Source organism: Coturnix japonica, chromosome Z, assembly GCF_054131305.1.
Source record: "Coturnix japonica strain WE chromosome Z, WE-NBRP24, whole genome shotgun sequence".
Lineage (NCBI taxonomy): Eukaryota > Metazoa > Chordata > Aves > Galliformes > Phasianidae > Coturnix > Coturnix japonica.
Genome location: NC_140702.1, coordinates 62,690,753 through 62,717,558, shown reverse-complemented (window position 1 = coordinate 62,717,558; position 26,806 = coordinate 62,690,753). Strand labels below are relative to the sequence as shown.

The 26,806-nt window shown below is 37.0% G+C and overlaps 1 long non-coding RNA gene across 9 annotated transcripts in view; it reads right to left on the bottom strand.

Annotated features, from left to right (window-relative positions):
- LOC146754145 (uncharacterized) overlaps positions 1 to 26,806 on the bottom strand; it is a 51,541-nt gene that overhangs the window by 4,150 nt on the left and 20,585 nt on the right. For 2 of the 9 annotated variants that reach the window (XR_014939838.1, XR_014939843.1), the window contains 3 exons: positions 15,042 to 15,097; positions 14,637 to 14,689; positions 5,316 to 5,949 (listed from right to left, as the gene is read on the bottom strand). This is a non-coding gene — a long non-coding RNA (uncharacterized LOC146754145). Of the gene's footprint in view, positions 1 to 5,315; positions 5,950 to 14,636; positions 14,690 to 15,041; positions 15,098 to 26,806 lie in introns of those variants that run through there. The other 7 variants (XR_014939839.1, XR_014939846.1, XR_014939841.1 and 4 more) reach the window with 5 other exon arrangements.

The window sequence follows — 26,806 nt, the reverse complement described above, 5'->3', positions numbered from 1 at the left end:
ATCTCTGTGACTGAGTTATACCAACTTGACTGGATTGCTTTACGAAGAGATTTTTAATCTATGGTCAGATAAGTTAAGAATGGCTCTGGGATATTTTCTCCAGAGTCTTAAGAGCTGGTTTCCACATGCCTGTGGATCATTAGGATTAGGTACACTGGCTGAATTCCACAATTTCTGGTATCTATATACCTGGTACTTTAACACTTGAAAGCAGTTATTTTCCATGAGAGAAGAAGAATGGGATTTGTCCACTGTAATTTACAACAAAAGAAACATAAAATAATAAGATAGTTTCTTCCAAAAATTGAATTCAATTAATTTTAAAATCATCACTTTAGGTCAACAACAAGGATACAAATCATCATTCTCAGCTTCAAAACATCGAAAATCAAATTACTTACAGTGTCAATTATTGGGTTCCTGTATTTTCTTGTGTATCTCAGCATCAACCATATAATGTTAGGAGTAAATATTATGAAAAGTTTATATTTGAACATTTATAATTTAAAATAAATAAATAACAGCTGAGCAATTTAAAATGTGGAATGACTTTATTATTCGTTACTACCTAAATAAATATTTCTTGAGTTCTCTAAAATTACTCTGGCAAGTTAAGTTATTCCAAACAATAACAAATGCATACCTTTAACTTTCCACCTTATATGTGTTGATTGACCACTAATTATGTATTTTGTCCCATTCTTTCTATGAATGCTCAGAAACTCTATGTTAATATCAAACTGACTGTAAGCTGACATATTCATCTTCTCTGCAAGATGTGGGACTATACTACCAAGAAATATGACACTTTAGATACTACTGTGCATTACTGTGTTAATTAAGGCACCAGTTCATTCAGAAAGCAAGCATCTCAATGTATGTGAATTTCACTTTACAAGTTTCTGTACCGTAGTTGTAACTTCCTTTCAACTCAGATAAGAAGCAGTGCAGAGTAGATATGAAAATAAGTTAATTTCTGTATTCATTAGAAGAAAATAATTCCATAGGCTACTAAGAACAAAAATACAGACATCTTCACTAGTGTAACGCTTTAAACCTGACAGTGAATAAAATATTGTATAGGGACAATTAAGGAACATAGAAGTACAGATGGAAAATGTGTTGCAGTGAATTGTACGCAAAGTGTGACTGGTTAAAACATGCACGATGTTACGAGGTAGCATATATTTTTAAGCTATGAAATGGTCTAGATGAAGTATATATGTGTTTATAGTCTTCCATCTGGCATGTGTTACGTAGCTAGCTTTGTTTGAAGAAACTCTGCCACCCCTGTATTAAGCCAAGTCCCTCCCTGTTACTAAGTTCTGTAGTTCATAAAAAGGCAACCTACATGCTGTCAGTTCAAGTGTTCTGAGAAACGTCTTCCAAAATGTCAGCAGTTCAGATCACTGCCCTTGCACTACTGCAATCCACACAGGGAAAATCTTACCCCATTTCTCTGGGCATTCCTGCATCTAGTTGTCATCAGCAGTCACTGTAGTCAGGTCGTCAGAGATGTCATCCCAGAATGCATACCCTCATCTGCCCAGAGTGATTTTTCTCTTTGATTTTATAATGTGTGCCTGAGAATCATCACTAAGAGTAATATTAATCCTAACTGGAGGCTTCACCTTGGCTGTAAAAGTATTCTGTCTGGTGTGGTTCTAGTTGATTCAAAACAATACTGCATCCAAACTAACATTTTCTCTTCTACTTACCTCCCACTGTACTAATATTATGAACTCAGAATGAAATCCAGATATTGGAAGACAATATATTTCTTGATATTACCAATACCAACTTCTTAATTTCTTGAGTCAATGCCTACAATCAAAACTAAAGCATCGTTTCTATGCCTGCATGTGATTGTCTATTGCAAGAAGTCTTGTACACTTAGATATATTCCTTCAAGTCCTGATTTCAAGTTGCCATATGTACTCTTTCAAGAACAGTAAAATAAGTTCTATAATAGGACTTTTAGAAGCAAATTATGCTCAAAGGGAATTATTAATATTTATAACTGTTCGTGTTTTCTTGAGAACTTTAGCTGCTGGGAGAAGAAAGGGCCAAGAGGTTACATATTTCTTCATTTCTCCTGATCTAACTGGTGAGTGCAGCATATAATTTATGATTCAACCAAATATGGAGTTAGACCTTTTCTATAATCATCCCCTCTTGAGAGAGGTTTGGGACAGCCCACGTAGTTATTTTTGTCAGTTTCTCAGCTCTTTAAAATTCTGTTTTTAAAAGTTCTGTAGATAAAGGCTTTTGAAACACCAGTTGCCAAATCAAAGTTGTAAGCGGTGCACTTTCAAAGCTTCATACAAACATGACATAACATGAATGAAGAGGAGGAATAAAAATCTTGACATTTCAGATCTACCTTTAAACTCCCCTCAACCAAATTTTATTAATGTAAAGCAGCAAAAAGAAGAAAAAAATAATGGGGTGTTTAGGGGTCACTTAGCAGCTCTGATGAGGTAAAGCACTTCTGAATTCAGAACAATTTACCAAGCAAAATTAATATTTATGGTATGAAAGTAATTTCTGGCACAGTGTTGAATACTCCTCTACCATGATCAGTGCTGCTGACTTGGGAACTTTATGAAAGCATATGTATAAGGATAGAAATCGTAGCATTAGCTTTCCTGGGATATGAAACAAGTCCATAAGCCTTAAACTTTTTTAAAAAGAATACCTAAATAAGTTGCAGTGCTTCCTTATTTACCTAAAATTGAAAGATAGCTCTTTTGAAAGTGTTATCCAGAATAAACTTTCCTTTACTCATAATCCACCAGAACAACGTGGTCATTCACAGTCTGTGCTGTCAGTCAATAGTATACCATTTTCATGTTCTGTTTTACAAAACAATTTATATAATTAAACTAAATAATACCTTAAGGCTTGAGTACACAACCTGGGAGCAGGTCTGAACTAGAAGTTTTGTTATAGTATCTCATCTTTTCATATGCAGTAAACTTGCGGTGTCCTCATATGCCACTGTGTAAGCTGCTTGCTCATCTGATGTGCCTGCCTAAACTTTGAGGCACTGAAGACATTACTGCTGCTTCCCTTTCTCTGGGTAGATACCCAAAGTCCCTCTGTTTCACCTGTCCCTGTTCAGTAACCAGGTCAATTTCACACATCTCTGTCCTGAATTAACATTATTATGTGTTTGCAAGTTTTTCGTAAGTATTCCTTCTCTTGTTGTGCTGCCTCCAAACTAGAGGAGACAGATAACTCCTGTACAACTCTCTTGACTCCTCTCTGCCAGAAATGTGTTACCTCCTGCTTATTTCTTCTTCCGTTCTTCTCAGTTGTTCTCTTTTTATACTGCAACATCCCCCTTGATCATGGGTTTGGCCTTGGAAGAAACTAGTCTTATGTACCTAAACAAAGCCAACTGATGTGATGTCTCTAGTCACAAAACTCACTTGCATTTTTAATAGAAATAAAGACAATATTTAAAATATTCTCAGGTATGAATGCACATCATGTCTTCTGTTTCACAGTTCTTTCTCATGCTTGTGCTATTAATCCACATAAACTGCAGTGAAACTTACTTTTCTTTTGTGAACCTTAAGGTAATATTTTAGGGATGTGTACTGCCTATGTGTGAAACCAGCCTCTCTCTGCTGTTGGCTTCTGTGATCATTTCCATGTTATATGTTTTGACAATCTAATCCAAATCTCTTAGGTGAAAGGCCATCAAGAGTTCTTCAAGTCAAGCATTTTTTATCCCTTCATTCTATCCCCAGTGTGCTTCCTTGGAAAAGTTTTGCATGTATTTTGCATAGCCAGCATGATTTAACTGGCTTCAAGTCAGGCCTGGATTTCTGCAGTGTTGTTTGAATTGGTCCTTATGTCATTCTTCATTCTCTGTTACTGGCTCTAAAGGCAATGCTGAGCTGGTATCATCACAGAGTTGTGCAAGGGGACTGCAATTACTCTGCCACCTGCATCTGCTAATGCTACACACAGCTTAGAGCCTGGCTCACTGGAAAGAACAAAGCCTGCCACAGGGACTTCCAGGTGAAGTCAGTAGAAGGGATCATTTAATTTACTTAAAACAGGAGCAGATAATGAGCCACAAAATTGATTTTGAAGGTGCAAAAGAACAGTCCTGTTTACCAGTTCTCCAATAACACAAAGTGCATTCCTTCATAAGATCTATTGTACAAAAGCTAAACAGACAATTCAAGAAATATTGTGCACTTAATCAATACTAATGACATCCCCCTTAGTCCAATTAAAAACATCTGCCTCTGTGTTTGCGGGGATAAAATTTTCTCCTAAGGTATTAATGACAGAACTAAAGCAACTTCTGGAGCTATCACATTCTGAAATACTGATTTATTTGTCTAATGACAAAGGGAAGCAAGTTGATGGAGATGGCCTTTCTCTGGTCCCAGAGGCTGGATGCAAACCACTGCAGTTCAAACTCTTGCTGAAACAGACAGACTCTGAAGATATGTACTGTGTTGCACAACAGATGCTTTAAAATGTCAGGATTAAAGTGAACGAGTAGATTTTGAGTGAAAAATATGTGAAGTACTATAAGCAGGTCACAAGGAAATTAATTCTGAAGAGGCACTTTTCAATTGATACAGTGCTTTCCTAATCAACTTATCTAACCCATTCATAAGGAATTTGACAGGAACCTACCAAACCAGCTGGCTTTTTTTTTCATAGAGCTCAGTAAAACAACTAATTCATTAAGGTAACCTTGTCTTGGGATAGCCAAAAGCAGTAGAAGTCCAGTGTTAGATCTTCCTCTTCTTCTGACTCTCCACAGATCACAGAAAGTTTTGGGGTATTAAACTGAGATTTCAGCAAAATTACAGAGCCATAGCCCTAATCTATGGCTTTACAGCCAACTCACTCAGCTTCTGTAGTGCCTCTGAACAAGTCCAGAATTGCTCTTCATCTTGACAGGGCTGAGGTAGCTGGCACTGACATTGTGCCTAATCCCAGCCACATCCCAAACTTGGCCTCCTTCCCTCTGTGTTCCCTCAGGGCACAAACCCAGTCAGCTTTCCCAGGCAGCAACTGATTTGAAGCAGTAGGATCAAGTTCTCTAAAAAATGTATTAGCGGCACTCATTTAATTTTCTTACTTTTTTTCTTTTTTCTATTTTTCTTTTCTTCTCTTTCTTTTTCTTTTTCTTTTTCTTTTTCTTTTTCTTTTTCTTTTTCTTTTTCTTTTTCTTTTTCTTTTTCTTTTTCTTTTTCTTTTTCTTTTTCTTTTTCTCTTTCTTTTTCTTTTTCTTTTCCTTTTTCTTTTTCTTTTTCTTTTTCTTTTTCTTTTTCTTTTTCTTTTTTTCTTTTTTTTTCTTTTCTTTTCTTTTTTTTCTTTTTTCTTTTTTTTTTTATGTTTGGTAGGGTTTGCTTTGCTTTGGTTTGGATTGGTTTGGTTTTTTGTAGGATATTTGCAAAGGGGAAAGCACCCTTGGTGTCCTCTTCTAATTATTCTCCATTAATATAATAATCTAGTAATTAATGTGTAGGAAGGGATGGAGGGCCCTAGATTCCACATCTTCTCAGGGTGAATATATTAAAATCCACATCTCTCATTATGACAGGACAATTTTCATGAGAATCTCTTACTAGATAGAAAAGAAAAACAGCAACACTTCCAAATGTATCAACCACAATTTCTAGGAGGAATTAGTCAAAATATTTTTATAATAGTTACCTACATGTAGAGAAAACTGTGTTTCCAGGTGACAGGTGAGATGCTATGAAATAGTTCTTTTCCATTGCTTGCAGCTTTCAGAGCTCATGGAATGAACCTTAACTAATGTGACAGAAGAACAAAAATATTTCTGTGTGGAGGATTGTAGCTGATAACTAATACATATTCTTCTTGTTGTTGTGCTTTTGGTCTTATGGTGGTCTTATTTTCCATAGTGAGGCAGCCATCACTGCATGGGAAAATGCTTCATCAGTGCTATGGTATTTTAGAAACAGAAAACTTTGAGTCAAAAACATTTGCATTAAAAAGCAAAAATTTCTGTAAGGGAAAGCTGCCAACTGCCCGTTGCCCAAGTAATCTGTGAGTCCCATTGCCTCTGATTGTGTGTCTTTTGAGAGAGAAGACTTAATAAAAGAGGCCAGCAAAAAAGAGGAATGCATTTTCTCTCATCTTCCTCCCTTGTCTGACTGTACTACATAGAGATCTGTATACCATTAAAAGAAATACATCAGCCTCCACCTTGTCAATTTCAATTGCTGCTCCTATAATCTTTCTGCATGGTCATCCAAACTAACAAGATGTTTACAAAAATATGCACAATTCATGGCAATCCCTTCTTTAAGATTTGTTTCTCATCTTTTGACTGTGGTCCAGGAAAGGAAATGAAGCCATGAAGGAGGCTTGCCCTAATTTATTGTCAGTACATCACTGAGTTTAGAGTAAAAGAGTTTTGTGCCTTAGGTAGGACAAAGTTTTAAAACAAGAGTGAAAAAATTATGTAGTCATTTTAGCTATTTTCTGTAATGGAAGATACACTGTTATAGTGTACAGAAGTTATTGTTTAAACTTATGCTTATATCAACAAGCGAAGAAGCAAAAATCAGATAAGTCTACTAGTACCACAACACTGTTAAAACTTGGACTTGAATTTCCCAGGCAGCTTGACCCTTTTAATCTTGAAGTATAAATGAAGTTTCCTTCTCTCTTTCTTTTCTTTTCTTTTTTTTTTTTTTTTTAAGAAAAGAAAAATAGACTTAGAATCTAGCCTTTAGATATGTAGTACTTGTCCTACTTGTTCCAGAGAGACTATATATCATTTTGATCAACACTCATATTTGACATTCTCCCCAGAGCCAAGAAAATTACATTTATTGAGCCACTGCCCATCAAATATTTATGAATCATATCACATTAAATAAAAATAGAAACTGTGAGAGAAAATAATGTTCAAACTTATTTTCCTCTATTTAATCTGAAATGAATTCTTCTAAATATCTGTGTTTTTTCTACATAAATCATTTCAAAAGAGCTTGAAGATATTGTAGTATGCAACAGATAGGATATGCATGGGTAAAGTGATGACTACCTCTATGAGAATTATTTATTAACTTTAATTCATACTATCTCATATCCTCATAACCTTCTGTCAGTTCACTCCTCCTCCTACTTTTTGTTTTAGATGAATGAAAACTGATGCTTTTGCATTCTTTTTAAGTTTTCAAAAGATGATGATTACTTATGGTGGGACATCTCAGTGAATAACGAAATGTGGCCCTTAAGTTTTCAGCTTATTGTTGCTAAAGTTTATTGGATAAGACACTGTTTAAAGTAGAAGTCTTGAAATGATCCCAAACAGGGCGTTGGGGGGGGGAGGGAGGAGAAGGAGAAAAAGGGAAGAAAAAAAAGGGTGTGTGTGGGAAGGGAAGGGAAGGGAAGGGAAGGGAAGGGAAGGGAAGGGAAGGGAAGGGAAGGGAAGGGAAGGGAAGGGAAGGGAAGGGAAGGGAAGGGAAGGGAAGGGAAGGGAAGGGAAGGGAAGGGAAGGGAAGGGAAGGGAAGGGAAGGGAAGGGAAGGGAAGGGAAGGGAAGGGAAGGGAAGGGAAGGGAAGGGAAGGGAAGGGAAGGGAAGGGAAGGGAAGGGAAGGGAAGGGAAGAGACTTCAGAATTTCACAGAATTACATGTAAGAGAGATATTGTTAACACTGATAATTGAAACAGTCATCTGAAATGCTCTCAGAACTAATTTATTCTATTGCTAAGTACCCAAATGCACTTTCAAAAGCTGTCTTATTACTAGAAAAATACTACAGTAAATGGAGAGAGATTGTCTGTTGATACAAAATCTTCATGGAAAAAACAAAACAAAACAAAACATTACAAATATCTTCAGCTAGGATAAATAAAAAACATACATTTGAATAATTCTTACAGAAAGCTTTAGGTATTTTTTCTCTAAAAGTATGCCCCAGGCATACACACCAACACAGTATGTTCAGTCTCATAGCCACAGAAGACATCTGCCTGCTCCAAGCAAGACCAAGGGCCCTGTTCATCTGGGATCACCAGCTGTGAATCTGCTCCCAGTGCAGTACTTTTGCACTAAAACTTAAATACTCTCTTTTAAAAAGTTGTTATGATGTCTAACTTTTTGAAACAGAGCACAGCCTTAGAGTCTTTGTTTACAATTGGGAAGATCTAGCATCCAACTCTGGTCTTGATCTGTGGGAGGTGTAGCCTATCATCTGCATACTTCAGTGGGATGTTGGGCACCACTCAGGAAAAAGTAATCATTACCTCTCATTCCTCTTGAGGGTGTGCTGCAATTGAGCTATGAACTGATGGTTCAAAATGCCAGAGAAAGGGAAGAGCCTGAGGCTGGCTGTGATCCTACAGCTGACTTGGGCAATTGGAGTGAGCAGATACTGGACTGCAAATTGTTCTTGAAGGACTGCAGTGGCACTTTAGCAGTTTCATGTGCAATCACTATCTGTTCAGTAATACAGCAAAGCAATGAAGTGACTACAGCTTCTTCAACGAAGAGGACCAGCATTTCTTATTGTGAGAGCAACTGAGATCTATATGTAACTTGAGCATGACAAGTGAAGCATGTTAGGAAAGTCTCCATGATTACTCAGTTCATATATACGCATCACTGTGAAGATGTAGCCCATTCACCTATTGTATTGTGTATATAGAAACTGCACCATAGTCTCTTAAGAACTGGAATTTTATAGATCACGACAACTATTTATCAGTATTTTTCCATTCTGTGGGACAATGCAAATCTCTTTTTGATAAGAAAGTAGGCTGACAATTTTTTTCTGCAGTTTCTAAAATGTAGAGTTAGCCTAAAGAACCTCTTCTGACACTTTAAATGAGTCAGTACAAGAAACAGAATTATTTGGAACTGACAGTTATGAATCAGCTTTTTGACTTAGAATGACTGGTTTCTGTCCATGTTGGATCTTGCTGCTTTTTCCTTGTGAGTTGATAACTTGCAGCAAATATGTATAAAGATGGTCCTCTATCCCCTTCCAACTGCACGGCAAGTGGTGAAAGATGAGTCTAATGTATATGGATGCAATGGAGAAATTAAAAAAAGACCTTCTGTGTAATAGGAAGCCAAAAATTGACTCCTGCAGTTTAAATATATATATAATTAATTGTAGATGTAAAAAGGCATTTAATAGAATTATTTTAATGGAAAATCTCTGAACTAAGGAGGATAAAAATTTGAGGGATTTAAGGCTATTTAAAAATATATATTTTTTGTTTCTTTGCTCTTAATCCTGGGAAATAACTGTTATCCAAATTGCCTACATATCATTATTGGTCAGATAGTGATAAATCTGTAAAACAAGGAGAGGCAAGGTTCTGATTTTGAAAAGTATATCTTTGCTTTTCCAAGCCACTGTACTTTAGGAAGAAGTATCTTCCTCTCTGCTGTGCTCTCAGGAGAAAAGTCTCCATGCTGTGAAGTTTCCCAGCTCAAGGAGAGGACATTGCTCTGGTCTGTGTGTTGGCAATGGCACTGATCTCAGACCACACCTGTCTCTGAGCAGCATACACCACTCAGCATTACCTGAGTTACCTGCACTTATCTGCAAATGGACAAGAATGACCACAGCTTTAAGAGTTTTCCAAAATTCAGCCCAGTCTTCTACATGAGTCTGAATCAAATCTACTCTTTCAAGAATGTAGGTATCATAGTGAAACATTCTCAAAATGAAGAAATTTTCAATATTCTTCCTTACTTTTCCTTGTTTTGGAATGAGAAGGGTGCAGATGTGGTTGAAAACTCTGATGGGATCTGTTGTGACAGTATTTTCAGGCCAGTTAACTACAGGAAATAATATAAAAAAAAATCTTTAGGGGATTGGGTATGATGGGATTAGTACATAACTTTCACTTATCAGCAGAATTCAGAGAATTTGGGAAAGACTTTGTTGAGCTTACTGGGGAAAACTAATTATTTAAACCTCTGGAAATCCCACAGGAGGTTCTCATAAACTACACAGCCAAAACTCTCTGGCAGGAGGTAGTTATTATACTTTTGAGAAGAGCATGTGAATGTTTCCAACTTCCTTCTTAACACCAAAAAAATCCTTCACTTCACTGAATGATTTGTCTGTAGGAAACTATGTGGCTCAGACTATGAGATTTCTTTGCATTATCTTTCTTGTAACTAAACTTCAGTAAATCTCTAACATTTTTGATAAATAATTTTGGGGAAGTCTGTTAATTAAACTGACCAGCCTTTAACAGGACATCCTTGGGAAAATGTTATGCCCAGAAAATTGAGTATATGTATATACCATTATGTAACAAAGTTAATGCTTGACTGAATAAAGTCAATTATAAGGAAAAAAAAGGGAGGAGGGGAATAGATTAGAATTCTATCAGTAGTCTCCAATGTACTTATAATTCTTTGAATTTCTGGAGGTTTAGAAGGTTAGTACAGTGTTCAATCTATTGGACGTATTTTCCATGGTTTTGAACAGTGGCTAACAACAGCAAGAAAACCATGACATACGTCTTTAGTGATTTCATTTATTTGGCTTTTTTGTTTGTTTGTTTGTTTTCTTTTTTTTCCCTTTCTTTTGCTTGTTGTTTGTTGTTGTTGTTGTTGTTTTTTAACCAGGAAAACTTTCTTAGTTTTTTTTTTTACCAATGTGCAGAACATGAATGAGAGATCTCATCTGGTCCTGCAATCACTGCACAACTTTGCTACATCACAGGACTGCATGGATCAGAAGGAAAAACAGACATTTCTTTCTGTCTGTCTGTGACCCTTATCAGCTTTCCAGGTCATAACCCCCAAAGCCATATTCCACATGTGATCTAGTGATTCTCATCAAGACATGATGGCATTCCTGTCAGATGGCACTTTATGTATTCACCTGTGGACAGTATAGTATAGAAAGTCATTGAACTTCTGTTCAGAAAATTGTTAGCAAATGGGGTGAACATGGGCCAGCTGGCAAGTGAAGTCCACAGGAGCTCAGAGCAAAGAAATGCATTTGTCCCAAACATTTGTTAGCTTAGCTGATTTTTCTCTCCTGCTTCCCTGGTTGTGTAAAATTTCTCCGTAAGATGTTAGTGACAATCTTTGTGTCAGTAAGTACTGACCACAGCAAGGAAGTGTTGCAAGATCCATTCCCACCCGGGGAAAGCAGTGAGAAGGGCATTTGAGTGTGGGGAGCAGAGGGCAAAGAGGGAAAGGGAAATCACCAGTGGCAAAATACCTAGAATTTTTTCTATCTTATAACTTTTCCATTTAATATTCTTACTATTCAACATATCTAGAAGTTTATGAGTTTTGTTCAAGACATTTTCTGTTTGGTTTTTTTTTGTTGTTGTTGTTGTTGTTTGTTTGTTTTTTTCCTTGAAATTGGGAAATACTCTGCCAGATTTTGAGAGAAGGCAATAACATACAGAGCCATTCAATGCTTTGTACTAGCTAAAAATCTCCATCCCAAATAGGTTGTCTTCAGTTCACTAAAGCAAATTTTGGTAGCCAGTGGTTTCCCAGAGTGCTCCCAACCAGGAACTGAAGCTCTGTGTGCTGTAGCAGAACTGGGACCTGATGGGCAGAGAGTATATTTCACAAGCAAGAACACATTTGCAAAAGCTGCTCTTGTGCCTTCTTCTGGCTGTGTTCTCAGGTGACTTCACTAGGAAAGCATCCCTCTCAAAAGACCAAGAGATTGTTATCCTAAAATTTGTGTTGTGGAAGTAAAATTCAGACACCATAATTCAGTTAACAATTTAGTTTCAGGGTTTGAGGGAACTTATGAATAAAATGGAAGTGACTGTTCAATTGTTGATGAATAATAAGTCTAGAGGTTTCTTTGGAAGAATCTAGGTATGTATGCTGCAGAGTCAGAAAAGTGTAACCTAGAATGAGAGGAGATGCAGATATAAATGAAAACAAAAGATATAACTTCCCAGAAAAAAAGATAATGGGTTGATGCTTGCAATATTTCTGTTATTGCATTCTAGAAGGGTGGCAAGAGAGATAGCTTCTATGCAAAGTCCTCCAGACTGCCCTTTGATGTTGGTAAATTTCTTATCTCTGTAGTAGAGGTGTGCCAGTTGATGCTGTTCCTCTGTAGGCTAAGACCAACCTTTGTATATTAGATATCGGCGACTGTTTCCTTCTGTCTCCATATCACCAGGAGAGAAATGAAGATATCTGGGTCATTTATTCAAGTAACTATGAAAGAATTAATGTGTAAAACAACAACAAAAAAAGTGTTGTCAGATTGCTCCCTTAATTGTCAGATGTGTAGGCAGCTCCATACCTTGTGCACAGGTTCTTGTATGGCCATCCTGAGGTGACTCATTTTTGCTACAGATGGTAGGTGTTGAATTGACTGTCCACCAAGTACTTGCTTGCTAAAAGCTGAGGTACTTATGTTCAAGTTCAAATTTGATCTTTATTTTCCATATTAATCTTACCATTCAAGCCTAACTGTCCTTGTTTTGACTGGAATAGCATTAATTTCCTTCTTACTAGCTACTATGCTGCCATGTTTTGAATTTAGGATGAGAATAATGTTGATAACGCACCAGTGTTTCAGCTGTTGTTGAGCAGTGCTTTCACAGATTCAAGGGTTAATGAGGAATATACTCATAAAGTTTCCTATAATTTTGTGATTCAAATAATTTATCATAAAATGCTTTGAAGGCCTCCACATCAGCTAAACATCAGGTTTGCAGAGAACTGAAAAAGAATTGGAAAGTGCTGGAAGTAGCAGCTACTCATTTACTGTTTAACTACAACTAAATGTAACATTTACCTGCAAACAAAAGAAATTCATCATTACCTAGTGATTAGCATTGAGACAACTCTTCTGCAATCATTAATCAAATAGGCACTTTGACATTAAACAGAAACCTCCTGACTGCAAATAAATTCTGTTAAAAAAGCATACCTTGAACTTAAAGATAGAATTACGGGGGAATATATTACAAGTGGGATTATTTTGGACACCTGGCTCTGGCTCTGTCACAGCATCGTCTTTTCTCATATTCTTTTATAAAGTTTTAGCTAGAAAGTAAATCTAGCAACAAAACTGCCATGTTACCAATTTAGTAGAATGTTCACTCCCTAGTAAAACTTGATAAAATAAATTAAAATATAATAATTAAAAAAAATAAATAAATCTGCATTTGCTGAGTCATGTCACTCCAGAACTTTCAGTAAGGAGCATCGCAAAAACAAGATGTAAGACAGCTGTTATTTAGAAACCCAAAATAAAGTCATCTTAACCTTCTGTAGACACAGCCTTAGCATCCAAAGGTGGACAATCCCATGTATTATTGACCAACATGCTTCTGGTGAAAATAAAGATGGTACATTTAGGAATGAAACACTGAAAAAATGGTAGCAGGAGGACACATTAAGTCTAGCAGGGCATTTTGTGAGCTAGTTCCTCCTTCAGCTTCACAACATAGTCACAAGTCAACACTGATATGTTCTTTCTTCAGCTAAGGGGCAAAAAAAAATAAAAGTGCCCCAAATTTTTGTGCTTCAACAGTGAAATCTGTGGCCTGTTTCTACACATATTGTATCATGACTGCTTCACCTGCCTGCTGTCCCTCATCTTCTCTTGCCTGTGTACCTCGTATTTGATCAAAATAAGCAGTACTGGCAGCAGCTGCAAACATTACAGAAAGTTAAAGGAATCTAAGCGGCTGTGGCCCAGCTACTCTGGGTTGCCAGTGTTGCACAGGAGCAGCTGCTCTCAGAGTAAGCAGATATTACAACCATTTCCTAGGGAAATGTAAACATCTCACAGTACTTCTGTTCCCCAGCATGGCTGTGAGGATCCTGCTACACCATCAGCCTTGCTCCACCCTCTTCATAGAATAGGCTGCTTGTCTTTCCACCTGTTTTATCCGCCTCTTGTTGGCTGAGGGACTTGCTGGAGAGTCTGCAAGCTACCTCCTTCCAAATGGCATTAAGTTTAGAAGAGGACAAGACAGACACCAAGCAGAGAAAATGCCCTCTACATTTCCCTGCTGCTTTCCCTATCCACTATCAACAGGCTGCTGAGGAGTCAGGGTGAACAAATGTTGGGGCTGAATATGAATATAAGAGCAGCTGATACTTCCCAGACTCACAGGTTAAAAGAAACGGCAGAGATTCTTACTGACACCTGTAAGAGTATCAGTCAACAGAGTGACAGTAACATACCCAACATCATCTGTGTGCATGTATGACACATCTTTTGTTTGGCCTACACAGAACAATCTTTTTTTATTTAGATCTTTGGGATAAAGTAAAATGATACTTTTTCCTCCACACCCAATTATTTTTATGTTAACAATGCCATGCTTAATAGGCAAAATGTGCCAAAAATCTGCCTCCCTTATTTTCTCATACTCTGTACAAAGGAAGATGCATTGTAAATTACAGTGTATATTACAGTGTGGCATTTCTCACAGATGGCCAAGCATCTAGTCCTGTATCCCACTGGGCTGTTTTGATTATGAAGTGTTCAAGTTACAAATGCATCATTAAACATTGCTTTCATGATATTATTACCAGATCAGATGAACATATAATCAAAATAGCACAATAGCCTTTGCATGGATTAGGAGACCTTTGGAAATGTTAACTGTAATTTCTGCATCATCAGAGTCAAGAATACATGTACCTTATTTCAGCTTCATTTCATTTTTTCTGAAAGAATATTTCCATGAGAAAAGCCTGTGATGAAATAAATAAATAAATAAATAAGAATAAACCTTCACACCCTAAAAGGATTAAGCAAATAACTGGATTTATCAACAGGCAGAGTCAAACACAATATTTTGCTTAGTTCTCATATTGATTTTTTTCAGTTGAATTAACATAGTTGGTATTGTCTCAAACTTCATAATATGGTTTATTTAATGCAAGTGCTCTTTACGAGATAGAGTGTCAGGAAGAGACTGCAAATGCAACTTTATAGATTTGGGCTAAGCATGATCTTAATGTAATTGATTCCTTAGCCATCACTCCTGTAGCTAAAGAAAAGGCACCGTAATATTGCTTTATTTGATTGCAAGCTCTTCAGTACCTTTGTCTGTGTTTGCACGCTGTCTAGTGCCATGGAGACTTCTCCACAGTTAAGGCCTGTGGGAGATGTTACAAAATAAATAAATGAGAATAAAAGCAGTGAAAAGAAAGATTTTGTATGTGAAGTTGTTTATCTCTCTATCTAGAAAAAGCCAGTTCAGGTATAAATGTAAACACTTCCTCAGTCAGACAGTGCAGAGAAATAATTGTCCTTGTTAGCACTCTTGCTTTAGGAGAGAACTAAAAAAAAATAAAAAATAAAAAAATAAAATAAATAAATAAATAAAAAAACCAAAAAAAAATAGTAATAATAAAAAAAAACTAAGAAATTTTCTTACAGTGAGAACTCTCTAGAAAAATATTTATGGCATCAGTTTGCCCTTTTGTCTAAAAAGCAATGAACAATCATGATGAGAAATGACTGAGTATAACAGTATTTCCTCATACCCAGTAATAAACCTTCCTCCACTAAGTACCTACTCCATTTCTGTGTTGGAAACCAGAAGATCTGTTCTTAAACAGCCTCCTATACTATTTCCACATTTTGTCTAGAAATGTCCTGCAGAGCCAAACCTTGTATCCTCCTTGTGATCACTGAGAAACTTTCATCTGTAAATGATAACACAAATGCAACAATGATTTGTGTCAGTCCATAGACTTATTCACTACTTTGAGAAGCTATGGGGAAAATGGATTCAGAGGTGCTCAGAGATCTGTAAACAGGGTCCAAGGCTTCAAAATGGAAATACACTCCAGTTCTTGGGCTTCCAGTGTAAATCTATTTTGTTTCCATCCCCTAAAACATGTATGTCAGAGAGCTGGGCCAAGTGCAGTAAGGTAATGTGGTACATCTGCATGCAGTGACTTTTATGGTCCCTGTGAAATCACCTTCAACAGCCTTTGCTAACAGAGGTCCTGTGGGAACAGAAACACTTGAATTCTGTTTACTCTAAAAAGTCATAAGTAATCTTCACATATCACATTATTCCATGTGATCTGCTGTTTGGCCTTAGGACAGCTGAAACAAAGTTCCTGAGCAGCTTTTCAAGCTGCCAGACAGTTTTTACCCAAACAAAGAAGCTCCATAGCTCACCAGACTTCAGTAATTCAACCGTATTTATCTAAGGGGCCTGTAAAGAGCAATGGATGGATGAATGATTTTACTCACCCACAGCCTGTCTAAACTGAAGAGGCTGTTATTCAGCAATAGTCCTGTGACACCTAGTTTACATTTTCTTTCTGCTGTGTAAATATACTCCTCCTCCCTATACCCTTGTGGGACAGGTGAGTAAATGATTTCCTTTTTAGAGATAGGAAAGCTGCCACATCTGGCATTTAACAGTGGGATACAGTTCTCAGCTGCTTTGGAAGAGCAAAAAATCATGGCCATAGATAGTCAGGGACCTCTGGAAATCAGTCCAGACTCCTGCTCATAGCCGAACTGTTTCTGACTCAGGATCAGTTCACTTCTGGCCCTGTTAAGTAGTCACTAATATTCAAAGGGTTTTATCAAGATCTTACAAATATCTGTATTCTTTCAGTTTGGAGTGTTGTGGGTTGATTTTGTTTTTGGTTGGTTGGGTTTCTTTGCAGAGGAAACAATTCGTTGCCATTCTCCAGAGGTTGTGACAAACTTTGCTCTTTGGTAGATTCATTTCTATTGCCCTCCTAGATGAACAGACTTGGCGATGTGTAGAAGCAATTTCAGCAGCCTACTGAAACTTAAGAGCACCATTTAAAATTACAGAATCATAGAATTTCTCAGGTTATAGAAGACATCTATGATCATCCGGTCTAACCATCTTCACTATGCCCACTAACCACATCCCTCAGTCCCACATTTACACTTTTGTAGAACACCTCCACCATGACTCCAACAAACAATTTTTTTACTCTATTTCTTTTGCACAAAAATTCATTTCTTCTTATCAGACACCCTGGATCATGTTAAATGACATGAGCAGTAAGAACTATTGAGAATGTGAATCTTCTGCACCTAGTGAAATATAGCAGGTCATCCAATGGTTTTTTTTGTTTTTTTGTTGTTTTTTTTTTTGTCAGTTTTAAGCAGTGTGTATGTCCAGAATTAGGCAGTGTCAGTGGATTCCGATACTGAATGTGAAATAATTATCTTCTGGAATCCCCTGAATGTTTTCATGGAGGTGAGCCAATGAAAGATATATTACTATGAAGTGATCACATCCTCTAAACTCAAAGTGTGTAATGATGAGGATGGCTTGTAGGAAAAGAGTTGTTACATTATCCAAGACAGAGTCTTACTGCACATGAATAAAATCTTGTACTGACAGTGATGTACCTGGAATTCCTTATTAGTGTTCTGCAGTTCTGGGGAACACACTCCTTTGCCCACTTGTATTCCAAGGATCTTTGAGCTATCAGTTCATTTTACAAGTCGCCTATTGCTCCTTTGAGAAATTAAGAAAAACAAAAGCAGTGGAGGAGCAGACAGGGTTATACCAGAGGTGGCAGGGTCAAGAGCACTGCTGGCTCTCACTGGACAGCTGACTTCCCGAAACTCTAACAAGAGAAGGTATTTTCATTAACCACAGAGAAGATAAATTATCTTTGTTTAGTTTGGCAGCAGCAGGATGGACAGCCTGGTAGATGTCACAGCAAGACTCAAGGAAGCAGTAAAGCTGCCTGGCTGGCTGACTGCAGCACACGCTCACAAGTCTGTCAGACATGTAAAATATGTGAAGAGTTGGTGGGTTTTTTCCTGTATTAGAGTTTAATTTACAGCAGGCTGTGGCCACACTGACCCAGTTACACTCCTATAGCCATGTCTAATTACCTCACACTGCTCCTGACAGATTTTGTGTCCCATTACACAATAAAATCTCTGCTTACCTACTTAGCTCACAGTCTCACTGTAATCCCAGTGAGATTTTTGGAAAGCCAATTGAACTGATATGGTAACTCAGGGTAATTTTACTCCATTTAAAATTTGTGGTTTACTTGATTATTGCTGATTTTTAGAAAGACAACAGCCTAAAGCTTGATACTTGTTGGTGTATGCAGCCTTTAAACTCAGGGAATTGCAAGAGAAATACATCTTTATCAAAACTGTTTGGATAGTTTTCAGCATGCAAACAAAGGGAGGTCCCAGAACCTTCATTTTGCCTTGCTTCTGAGCCACCTCTGATTTCAGTGGAGACACTTTTGTGTATAAACATGTGTATGTACAAAGAAGAGACAAAGTAATTTATGGAAACACCTGGAGGAAAATTGTGCAATTTAGTTACTGCAGACTGTTTACCTGCAGCTTTATGTCATATCTAGCTGGTCATATGATCTTTCTGCACTTTGGAAAAGATGGAATTTCCTTTCATAAACATTCATGAGAAAGTATAGAGGAAATAACACCCTATTAAATTTTATAGCACTTAGATAATATTGAAGCTTTCAGTAATCTGCCTAATAAATTACATAGCCAAGTAACACAGGCTACCTTACAGAGAAATTACGTCTCTTGCTGGCATTGTAAATGGCATATATTGACCATTAATAGACCCAGCATAAAACAGAGCCAAAAAAAAAAAAAAAAAAAAAAAAAAAAAAAAAAAAAAATTGCTCAGGATCAAGGATGAGAACAAGGAAATTCTCTGTTATCTATCAAGAAGGAGCCCGCATTTTAACAGGTGTTGCAAAACTAAAGGTAAAGGTTGCTTGAGTCTGAATACAACCTGTCCAGAAATGTATTTCCCCTCATGAAAACAGAGATCTTAAAAAATAAATAAATAAATAAATAAATAGAAATAAGTAACTAACTAAGTAACTAAAATCAAATTCCATAGAAGGAGAAAGCTCTGTTCTGATACAAGTGCTCTGGTCTTCCAAAGTTAGGCAGTCAGCTACGTAAGAATAGCGCATCTTATAGGCATCCACTGGAATTCTACAAAGTTGAAATTTTCATAGTGCAAATTACCAGAGCTGAAACACACTCTGCAGCGACCCACTGGAAATATTCATTCAGCAGGTTTGCTCCAGGTAGATATTTTCATTTTATTTGCTCATTTTTATTCACCTTTTAGCCTGCTTCATCCTTTCCATTTTTCAAAAGGGAATGAAGAAAACAGAAGAGAAAGAACAGAAAAAGCAAAGAAGGAAAAAAAAAAAAAAGAACGTTCACAACTGAATGTCGAAAGGGAAGAAAATACAAAGATTAAATGTTCACTAAAAACCTTCACACCAAAATGATTCCTCCCTACTCCTTCACAGCACTTTCCTTTAAAAGCCTTTGGAATTAAAACAGACACATTTGTTGCAATTTTTGTACATGTGTTTGGAACAGTTTCAGCTTCTATCTCTAACCACACTGAATAGGTGAATAACAAAATCCATAGGATATGAATTATGAGTTAGCATAACCACAGGATATGATGGAACTTTCTCTCTTAAAATCGGACTGAAAATTCATAATACAGCCTTGAGAGAAAATAAGGAGCTGAACCAACTGCAAGATAATAGAAAACTTTCAGCAGACATAGGCTGTTCTCCGTTTCCTCTTTCACCAGACACAAAGCAAATGAAAGTAAGGAAACAGCTTCCATAACCTTCTGTGTTTTACAAAGAGCCTGCAATGAGTATATTTACTTTTCTCTGCTCTAAGCAGTTTCTACAGCAAGGAGATAGAGGAACAGCTCTTGCTGTTCTGAAGGAACTGTGCTTGATAACAAAAAACTGGTAAATTATCTTTTAAAAAAAAATCTGAAAAAGAATACATTTTTTATCACTGGAATACACGTCAAGTTGATAGTATTTGAAAACAAAACAAAATAGAACAAAAACACTGGATAACATTTTAATTCATGTTCAATATGAGGACTTTTCCCCTGCTTTTTTGCTTCAATTATTGAACCATTAATTACTTGACTTCTCCTCTAAATTTGGTAATAATATTGTTTCAAGCAATAAGCATTAAATATTTACAACTTTTCATTCCTGTTCGTTTACTATTTTGCCAGATCAACAATTGCAATCTCTGCTTTTCCTTTCCATGTAGGATGTCACTTTTTTCATATATCTGTTCAGACCCCCTGCCAGCTGGATTGGAGAAGTGTTTTGTCTATTTGCTGCTGCTGCCAGCATCCAATATGTTAGAGAATTCCCTGACTTTCATCATGATTCTTCTGGAAATATTCCAATCATTTTCAAAGACAAAATCAGAGAAAAACCTCTTCCTAAATTCCCTATTTTGCAGAATTACCCCACATGTGAGGGGCACTCAGCTTACTGCAAAGTGCCGCTTCCAATAAAGCTTAGCCTCTTAAATTGAATTTGTTATTAAAAAATGAATTATTGAACATTAGTACTCACACAGAAATGAGTCCAGTTTAGAGAGCACAGCCTGGAGCTTGAGCCATGTAGCACATTTGCTTTGTGAAAATACTCTGTTGTTCTGACAGGGGACTTCTGAGGTAGCTCTGCAATGTTTATGTGATGTATTAGGATACCTGTGCTAATAAATTTTTAAGGCTGGAAAGTGCCCAAAGCACTGGCCTGTCATCTCCTATACTGTTAAATCGCAACCATGACTTATGAAGCAGTTTCATCTCAAGCCAATTTATCTCCCAAGAAATCCTGGTTAGAATCCAGGGAGATAAATAGAAAGGATAGCACTCTTTAAAGGCACTCTGAAGGTGACACCATTCTTCAGAGGCTAAAGACCAGAAAATAATCCCTGTCAGGACTGATTCCAGCCCTGGCAGGGCTCTGCAGTGGGGAGGTGAGGGCCCTGGGGTGAGACTGCCAGGGACCTTTCTGTGGTTTAATTTATCAGTTCTCACTCTCTCTTCCAGGGCTGTGTGGTTTTTATTTTGATGCCAGAGTGCCAGTCCCTCTCTTTCTCTTCTTACTCAGCCCTAAATTTTGGCAGCCTGTCTCCACTCTGTAATGCTCAGAATGCTTTGAGAGAGATCAAGATGATGTATGTGCAAGGTGATGCTGTTCCTAGGCCACAAGTATTTTTGTCACCGGTTCTCTGAATTCTTTTTAATTAATGCTGCAAAAATGAGGGCAGTTAAGTTAACACAGACTAAATGTAGAGCTACTTCATAAATTATCAGAAAAGCAGAAAGTCTCAGAAAAGTCATTGATCTCAGGAAGGCTGGGAATATGTATGTATAAAGAGAAACAATTGTATCCTTCCAGAAGAAAAACAGCTCTCAGTTTACTTTTAGGGAATAATGTTACGAGGTGAAATGTAGCAAGTAATTTCCTAGTATGCCCGAAGAATTTCTTACACTCTTAAAACAAACATCTGCACAAATACACTTCTAACACAGCGGTAACCTCTTCACTCATTTCATCAGTCTATAAAAGTGGCTGTTATTAATACACCAAGAACACCCACCAGCTCTCTGGGAAACCTGTTCCACCACCTCACCACCCTGATTGTAGAAAGTTTCTTCCTTACATCCAATCTTAATCTCCTCTCTTCTAATTTGAAACCATTTCACCTTGTCTTGTCACAACAGATCCTGCTACAGCCGCTGTCCCCTTCTTTCCTGTAGAACTTCTATAGTTAAAGGAAGGCTGCTCTCGAGTGACCTCACAGCCTTCTCTTCTCCTGGCTGAACAGCCCCAGCTCTTTCAGCCTGTCCTCATAGGACATGTGCTCCATCGTTTGGATCATTTTTGTGGCCCATCTCCTGACATACTTCAACAGGTCCATGTCTCTCCCATACTGAGAACTCCACATCTGGATGCAGTACTCCAGGAGAGGCCCCAGCAGCACAGAGTAGAGAGGCAGGATCAGCTCCCTTAACCTGTCAGTCATGTTTATTTTGATGAAGCCCAGGACAGAGCTAGCTTCATCAGCTGCTTTTTTCAGCAGGGCTGTACTCCATCCTTATATCCCTCATAAATAACTCTCAAGAATGGATACTGCTCTTTTCCATGATACTGTAGTTGCTTTTCAGATTAATCAAGGAATGTGAATCTGTTTGGATGTTTGATTTTCAGTTTAAAATTCAGAATAAATAAATAAATAAATAAATAAAAATCAGATCTTGATTTCAGATTAGTATGCATAAAACCATTGTTTCACATACTGATTATAAAATAAATAAATAAATAAAATAGGAAAAAAAAATGTTATTTATTAATCCTGGAAGCACAATTCTATATGAAGCTTGCCAAGTATTAGTGTGCATTTATTATAAAGAATAACCATAAATCTGAGACCATCTGAACTGAAGATGAGATTTCTATCAGACATAGACCTCATTTCTTTTTGAAGTTAGCATTCTGAAGATTTTAATAAAACTTTTACTTTTGGCATCTCAAATTATTTGAAAGTCCAGCAGTTTACTGCATATTAACATTGTTTGTAGTAGTGTTCATGTAAACTAGAAAGCTTATTGAGTAGGCAAAATATTAATAAGACAAAAGCCAGGTTAGTATTGTGTTTAGAATTTGAAACTGTTTTTGTAGTGCTGAAGGAAGAGCAGATAGTGAAAAATAGCAAATTCTAAAATTACCAAAAAATGAAGAAATGTTCACATTCTTGAATCACCACCTAAGTAGACCCTTTACACACAGTGAATGACTCATCTGAACAGACCAGACTCCTGCTGTCCCTTGAGCATGGTAGTCAGCCGTGTTTAGTGTTTCATTGTCTCAAGAATATCAGTTCACTTTAATATGTGCTTTCCAGTTTCTTCAAGTTAACTTCTTTCTGATATCCATTTTTTCTGATAGTCAGTTTGAGAATCACTGTCATGTAGTGTTCACACACTGAGATAGCACTTAGTCATTTCTGAGATGGCTTACTTATAACCATGTGCCATGTGAACTTAGTTTCTGGAATATAGCATTTTGCTCTGCTGTTCACTGAAAAAAAAAAATAAAAATAAAAATGTACTTATCTGTTACAGTATGGATTTATTATTTTTTTTTCAACTTTGTTGAATTTACCTTCTCTTTTCTCTGCAAAACATATCTCTTTCTATTTGTGCAAAACAGATAAACCAGATGAGTTCAGATACCCTTGGAATCTGCCCTGGATTTGGGATGTGTCTGTCTAGTTCAGTTATGTCTGGAAATCTAGGAATGGACTTATCTGTACAATTTAGGATTTTATCTAATCTAAGTCTTGAGCTAGTCATAGGTTTTAGAACTGAAGATGGAATTGCCAACCTGTGTTATGTAGGTCAGTTCTCTGAAATTCCAAATGTAAGCACAAACGTGAAAAAAATAAATAGAAAACAAAGCCAACATTGCCAATGAAGTCTGAGACTCAAGAGACAATGAAACTACATATCCCACATAATCTGCTCTATTAAAGAAGGGAATTCATTATATAAAAATTCTCTGACAGGCACAGATAAATGTTTGATAGGGGGATACAGAGAAATGGCAGTGGTGCTATCACTTCCAAGCAAGTCATATATAGTAATACTTGTGAGCTTTGTCATGCATACATGTAGACTTCTGCTGTGATCACTGCTGTCAGAGAGATACTGTCCTAATAGCAATGTGTTTGAGAAATAATCCTCACACAAGGAAGCAGTGTAGAAGGAAAAGGAACAAAACCTAAAAACTGAATGACATTCATGAACTCCTGATTCGTGATCACAAGACAGAAATATCAGCCGAGCAAAGGAAAAAAATAAAAATAAAAAAAATAAAATAATAATATTAAGAAAATAAGTTAAACAAATCATCCTAAGTGTTCAAGGAAACTAGTTAAAGCAGAATAGCTTGTTGATCTGAGACTACACAGTAGTCGTATTTTATTGACCTGTTAAAATACCAGAAGAGAACACATGTTCTGTGCTCTACAGGCATCAAATGCCTAAAGCACCTAATCAGTTCAGAGGAGGGAATTTATGCTCGGTATTTTTGAAAACTGGATTATTGTTTTTAACCAAAACTAAAAACTCTCATTATTTCTGAGAGTGGCATTTATTTGAGTGAGTCTCCCAGCTCCTCCTAGACTTGTCATTTCCAGCTTGAAACTCTTTTCAAAGTTGGTCTTCTGGCACCAATTCAGGGAAAAAAAAAAAAAAAAAAAAAGCCACAAAACCAGATGTATTAAATAAAGGATTCCATGAAATATGGGGCCAACATATGTAAATACAACTGCACTGACTGCAGTGGGAGTTCAGCCTGCTTACTCAGAGCTTACATGACCCAAAGAAGAGCTGGGACATGTCCAGGGTTGTGGTGAAGAGATGGTGTCAGAGTTCCCAGCACCTGAGTCATGGTGTACTTGGCTGAGTCATCCACACCTCTGTCAGTACATGGCTTCACACACAGTGCATCATACCTTCTTCCTTTCACTAACTCTTGATTTGCTCCTAATTTGAACTGAGCAGTCCTAGCATTTATCTTGACCTCAGTTTCATACATGTGAATCTCTCTGTCAAATTTGTAGTCTCTTTGCTTTTTTGTTGTTTTCCATCATTCTGTCCCATTTGTGTCAGTGGCTTCCAGGCTCTGTAAGGAATTTGAGCTTGAAGCATATCTCTCCCTTCACATACCATGCTTAGGAGGTCAAGGACAGCAGGATCACTTCTCACCTCTGTCCACAGATGATGACTACCATGCTTTCCACTTTTCCAATCAAACAAAATGTTTCCCAGCTTCTCATCATAACAAACGTTGCTTTGTATTGTCAGGGAAATGATTCACTGAGTTTGCACTTTTCTTAAATAAATTAGTATAATTTTTGTTTAACCTGACCCCTGAATCTATAGAGAAGTCTACTGCTTTTAACTTTCACAGGTTTTACCCATAAACAGTACAATGTCTGTCTGTAGCTAGAGCCAATCTTGTGACACCATAGGTCAGAAGCAAGAATGATGGGAGAAAAGGTGATGCCGTGATCTGTAGGTAACCTTATGACTTGGAAGAAAAGCTGTGCTGTTGCTAACAGAATCACAATGCTTACTGCAGTTCCATTAATTGGGGATGAGAGTATTTTCAGTCATCTATCTGTAGTCCACAGATAATAAAGGAAGAAAGTTAATTGTGTTACCAAGAGATTTTTTGGAATCTGATAATGTTCTTTCTCTTCTTTATATTTTTTGAGAGTTTGTGAATGCCATAGTGTTTTGCTAACAACAATCTAAAAGCTGCAGTTTTTTATAACTCAGCAGCACTGTCTGCTTGGGAGAAAAAAATATATATATATATATATGTATATGTCACTCTGAATGTAATGCCTCCTATTTATTTCCCATGGAAACTGCAACAGATACAAAGACTGAAACAACACTATTTGGTAGAGCAAATTTTCAGCTCCAAAAAAACTGTTTCTCAGTGTAGTCACCACCATTAGCACTGCATTTTCACCAGAGATGAACAAGGGTCTGCATGCTCACAGAAACCTGTGCCAGAAGAGGTGACCTACTGTTGCTGTCACCACTATTGAATACTATCACACTGTACTGACATCCACTCTTTGGCCTCCATAAACATTCAGTAAGTGCCAGTGAATGTCAGTGAGTACCATCTTTTCTGCACTGAGGAGTTCAATGACATACATTTGCTTCATACACACTTCCATGTCAGACGTTATTCTGTCAGACTGCCCCTCTGCTGCCATCTGTCACACAGCAACAAAATGTAAACGGATGCTGGCAGGAAGTTCAGCATCTACTGCCGTACCACCAACTTCCACCTCTGATGTTGTGGGCCAAAAAAATTAAATAGGAGACTTCACTTTCAGAACAGTCCTCATGTATATGGACAACAGTCTTCCGTTTTTTGTGTTCCAAATAATTACAGTGGAAAAGCTAACAGAAGTATAAAGTATTTAATATTCCCAGATTGGAAATTCGTGCTGCAGTGTGTGCCAACCAATTGTAGTAACTGTTACTTATAAATTATATCCACAATATTTAAAAACAAAAACAAACAAACAAAAAACAAAAAACAAAAAGAACCTCTTGACTGTGCGATGTATTAGGCGGCACGAACTCTCGGGATGTAACGCGATAGGCCTTCCCCTGCTCGGTAATGTACATGTATGAGACTGAAATTGGAGCCCTATATAAGGGTCTCATATGGTTCATTAAACGCCATTTTACAGCTCACAATATTGGAGCCCTATATAAGGGTCTCATATGGTTCATTAAACGCCATTTTACAGCTCACAATATTGGTGTGATCAGCGTGTAACTTGGTCATGGGGCCATCAGATGCACATTCTCAGTGATGGACGTAGTTCTTTAGGTTACCTTGCACAAGGCAACAACTGTGTTAATGCTATTATATGACTACAACATCTGTTCCTCTGTAAGGGAAGTCTTCACTTAAGTTTTTACCTTGTTTTGACTGACTAACACCTAATCAAGTCTTTTAGTGTCTCTCTGTGGACATGCTTAAAACAAATGGACATGCTTATTAATGGTCAAAAAACAAATCAGTTTTAAAAATACAGAGAAAAAAACTGTCCAAACCTCATGAGTTGCTAATATCATCTTTGGAAAAATTACAATGATGGTGTTAAAAAAAAAATTGAATTTCATTTAAACAAGCCATTGACACCACTGTCTGCTGAATCAGGATTATCACCATATGGGAAGCAGGCACAAGAATCATCAAAGCTTCCTCACCCTTTTGTCTTAACCTGTGGCAATTTCAATTTATAATTAAAAGTCATTAACATTCTCAAGTGAACAGTAATTTTCTGGTTGGAGCAATTTAGATTCTCAAAGGTCATAAAGACTGTCCAGATAAGCAAAAAAATAAAAATAAAAATAATTTTAAAAAATTTACTTTGATTGTAAAATTAAA